The 4,532-nt window shown below is 44.2% G+C and overlaps 1 pseudogene; it reads left to right on the forward strand.

Annotated features, from left to right (window-relative positions):
* Positions 1 to 1,137: 1,137 nt before the first annotated feature.
* Positions 1,138 to 3,625, forward strand: LOC119925241 (annotated as a pseudogene).
* Positions 3,626 to 4,532: the final 907 nt, after the last annotated feature.

The raw sequence follows: 4,532 nt of genomic DNA on the forward strand, positions 1-4,532 counted from the left end.
AGAACAGTGCTTTGCACATAGTAAGCGCTTAATGAATGCCATCGTTATTATTATTATTATTATAGAAATAAATAAAAGGACAGGTATGTACATAAGTGCTGAGGGGCTAGGAGGGAGGAAGAGCAAAGGGAGCCTGTCAGGAGGAAGCAGAAAGCGCTGGGATAGATGCCCACTAATCAGGTTGGACACAGTCCCTGTCCCACATGGGGCTCATGGTCTGCACCCCCATTTTACGGGTGAGGTAACTGAGGCCCAGAGAAGTGAAGTGACTTGCTGAAAGTCACACAGCAGTCAGGTGGCGGAACCAAGATGAGAACCCTCCTCCCCATCCCCCCCGCCCTACCTCCTTCCCCTCCCCACAGCACCTGTATATATGTTTGTACAGATTTATTACTCTATTTTACTTGTACATATTTACTATGCTATTTATTTTGTTAATGATGTGCATTTAGCTTTAATTCTATTTGTTCTGTCGACTTGACACCTGTCCACATGTTTTGCTTTCTTGTCTGTCTCCCTCTTCTAGACTGTGAGCCCGTTGTTGGGTAGGGACCGTCTCTATATGTTGCCAACTTGGACTTCTCAAGCGCTTCACAGTACAGTACAGCACAGTAAGCGCTCAATAAATACGATTGATTGATTGATTGATTCCCCTTCTAGACTGTGAGCCCACTGTTGGGGAGGGACCGTCTCTATATGTTGCCAACTTGTACTTCCCAAGCGCTTAGTTCAGTGCTCTGCACACAGTAAGCACTCAATAAATACGATTGATTGATAGTACAGTGCTCTGCACACAGTAAGCGCTCAATGAATACGACTGAATTAATTAATTAATTAATTAAAAAATACTAGCAGAGCTTCCCCGGCAGAGCCTGGTGTGGCTGAGGCGCCGAGGAGGAGCCGCCAAGCCGAAGAGAAGCCACCGGCGGGGAGGGACCCCAATTAGGACGTGAGGACTATGTGCTCTGCACATAGTAAGCGCTCAATAAATATGATTGACTGATTGATTGATTGAGGCCGCAGGCGCCGCTGGGCCGAGCAAGGGCAAGGAGCCAGAGACGAGTGTCCTGAAACGAGCTGATTCCAGTGACCGGATAAACAACATTTTTCTTGTAGATAAAGAACACACAAGAAAAAATGCCAGCTCACACAGACCTGGACATAATGCTGCGGCGCGTTGAGCAGAATCCAAAGAACTTCCCTGTTGTAAAGCAGTCTTTGTTGTCGATCATTTCAATTTGGATGGAAACACCAATGCAGGGATTCGTTGTCACTGTATCGGCGACTCTCCGTAATCTTGCCAGATCAGATGTGCCCAGCGTGATAAAAGAAGCCATCCTGTACACCTTATTATCTCTAGCCGACGTTAATTCCTGTTGTCGGAAAAGTCTCTGTATTCATCATCATCATCATCATCATCAATCATATTTATTGAGCGCTTACTGTGTGCAGAGCACTGTACTAAGCGCTTGGGAAGTACAAGTTGGTAACATGTAGAGAAAGTCCCTACCCAGCAGTGGGCTCACAGTCTAAAAGGGGGAGACAGAGAACAAAACCAAACATACTAACAAAATAAAATAAATAGAATAGATATGTACAAGTAAAATAAATAAATAAATAGAGTAATAAATATGTACAAACATCATCATCATCAATCGTATTTATTGAGCGCTTACTATGTGCAGAGCACTGTACTAAGCGCTTGGGAAGTCCAAATTGGCAACATATAGAGACAGTCCCTACCCAACAGTGGGCTCACAGTCTAAAAGGGGGAGACAGAGAACAAAACCAAACATACTAACAAAATAAAATAAACATATATACATATATACAGGTTTACTATCATCAATAGTTTAAAGAGATAATGACTTTCATAGTGGATAAGAAGTCCAGTGTGGAGTTGCAAATGATTTCTGTCTGCTGTCTATTGGCCCTGGTTTCAAAGAACGGGATTGGACAAATAATCTTGAGAGAATCAGGGTGTTTTCCTGTTCTGAAAATCAATCAGTCGTATTTATTGAGCGCTTACTGTGTGCAGAGCACTGTACTAAGCGCTTGGGAAGTACAAGTTGGCAACATATAGAGACAGTCCCTACCCAGCAGTGGGCTCACAGTCTAAAAGGGGGAGACAGAGAACAAAACCAAACATACTAACAAAATAAAATAAACATATATACATATATACAGGTTTACTATCATCAATAGTTTAAAGAGATAATGACTTTCATAGTGGATAAGAAGTCCAGTGTGGAGTTGCAAATGATTTCTGTCTGCTGTCTATTGGCCCTGGTTTCAAAGAAAGGGATTGGACAAATAATCTTGAGAGAATCAGGCTGTTTTCCTGTTACGAAAATCAATCAGTTGTATTTATTGAGCGCTTATTGTGTGCAGAGCACTGTACTAAGTGCTTGGGAAGTACAAGTTGGCAACATATAGAGACGGTCCCTACCCAACAATGGGCTCACAGTCTAGAAAAGGTTATTCAGTGTTACTATTGTGAGTTCTGAGATTGATTTCTCGGATGAAACCTTTAAGAAGAAGCATCGCCTGTGTTATGCAGTGTGCAATACCTTGTGTGCCTCTCTCACTAGTCCTTGAAATAAGGAAAATCAGGACGTTTACTCCTCCATTTTGCCAGATACCTTGGCCATGATAAAAAACATGTATGACCCCTGAGATACTTGGCCCTCTTTGCCGATTTATTGGAGTCACGGTGTCAGGAAACATATCGATTCAGAAATCCTTCACATCTCGTGGTGGATTGGCTGTTCTGGCTAAGAGATTTACCAAGATGGCTGGAGTTTCACATCTGAATATTGGTACTGCTAAGATGGCAATAGCGCTGACGAATGCCATCAGTGTCTCCATCATTGATAACGCTCTTGGAAGTATTATTTTAGCGAAGTATCAAGGTGTGCCCAAACTTCTGACTTTGCTGCTTCTGGATAGTCTGAATTCGGAGGAAAAAACTAGGGTTCTGGTTACCCTTGGGCATTGCATAGAGTCATGTGCCCAGCCCGCACCCTCCGCTCCTTGGCCGCTAATCTCCTCACCGTGCCTCTTTCTTGCCTGTCCCGCCGTCGACCCCCGGCCCACGTCCTCCCCCGGGCCTGGAATGCCCTCCCTCCCCACATCGGCCAAGCTAGCTCTCTTCCTCCCTTCAAGGCCCTACTGAGAGCTCACCTCCTCCAGGAGGCCTTCCCAGACTGAGCCCCCTCCTTCCTCTCCCCCTCCTCCTCCTCTCCATCCCCCCTGCCTTACCTCCTTTCCCTCCCCACAGCACCTGTATATATGTTTGTACGTATTTATTACTCTATTTTATTTGTACATATTTATTCTATTTATTTTATTTTGTTAATATGTTTTGTTTTGTTCTCTGTCTCCCCCTTCTAGACTGTGAGCCTGCTGTTGGGTAGGGACCGTCTCTAGATGTTGCCAACTTGCACTTCCCAAGCGCTTAGTACAGTGCTCTGCACACAGTAAGCGCTCAGTAAATACGATTGAATGAATGAATGAGGGAAGGGGTGAGCTCTGGTGGATTGTGCAGTGTGAAGGTGATGCTAATTAATTGGATTAACAAGGTTTTAGGGAGCTGAAGGGAGGGGAAGGGAAAACGGTGATTTGAAGGATTTCGTTAGAGCGGATAAGGGGAAAGGGGGTTGTTCTCATCAGAGCTTTTCCTGAATAAGTAGACTTTCAATTGCTACTTCCTTGCTACCCCAACCTTCTCTGAACTTGCACTCTTCATGACACAGAAAACGAACAAAAAATGTCCTCAAAAATATGAGCTTGTAATACAGTCTAATAAATAAATACCATCAATAATAATAAGCCTATGCCCAACTTATAATAATAATAATGGTATTTGTTAAGCACTTACTATGTGCAAAGCACTGTTTTAAGCACTGAGGGGTTACAAGGTGCTCAGGTTGTCCCACGTGGGGCTCACAATCTTAATCCCCATTTTACTGATGAGGTAACTGAGGCCCAGAGAAGTTAAGTGACTTGCCCAAAGTCCAACAGCTGACAATTGGCAGAGCCGGGATTTGAACCCGCGACCTCTGACTCCAAAGCCCGGGCTCTTTCCACTGAGCCACGCTGCTTCTCTATAAGTACATACAACTTATGTATGTATTGGCCTTATTTTAGAGTCATGGATTCTTTTAAAACTTCATCCAGGAGTTTGCACCTCAGGTTACCGTCCATGACTTCTGCCCTAAGCAGCACGTGAATATATTCAGGCTATTTGACAGCACCAGAGAAAAGGATTGTATTAAAAACTGTGATATTGATTAAGTGGTTATTTTGTACCAAGAACTGTGTTAAGGACTGAGGGAGATATTAGCTAATCCGGTCGGACATAGTCCCTTTCCCATTTGGGGCTCACAGTCCAAGGAGGAGGGAGGACAGGGATTGAAGGGCAGCAAGGCCTAGTAGAGAGAGCACGGGGTTGGGAATCAGGGGATCAAGGTTTTAATCTCAGCTCTGCCACTTGCCTGATTTCTGACCCTGGGCAAGTCCCTTCACTTCTA

Source organism: Tachyglossus aculeatus, chromosome 3, assembly GCF_015852505.1.
Source record: "Tachyglossus aculeatus isolate mTacAcu1 chromosome 3, mTacAcu1.pri, whole genome shotgun sequence".
NCBI classification, from domain to species: Eukaryota; Metazoa; Chordata; class Mammalia; order Monotremata; family Tachyglossidae; genus Tachyglossus; species Tachyglossus aculeatus.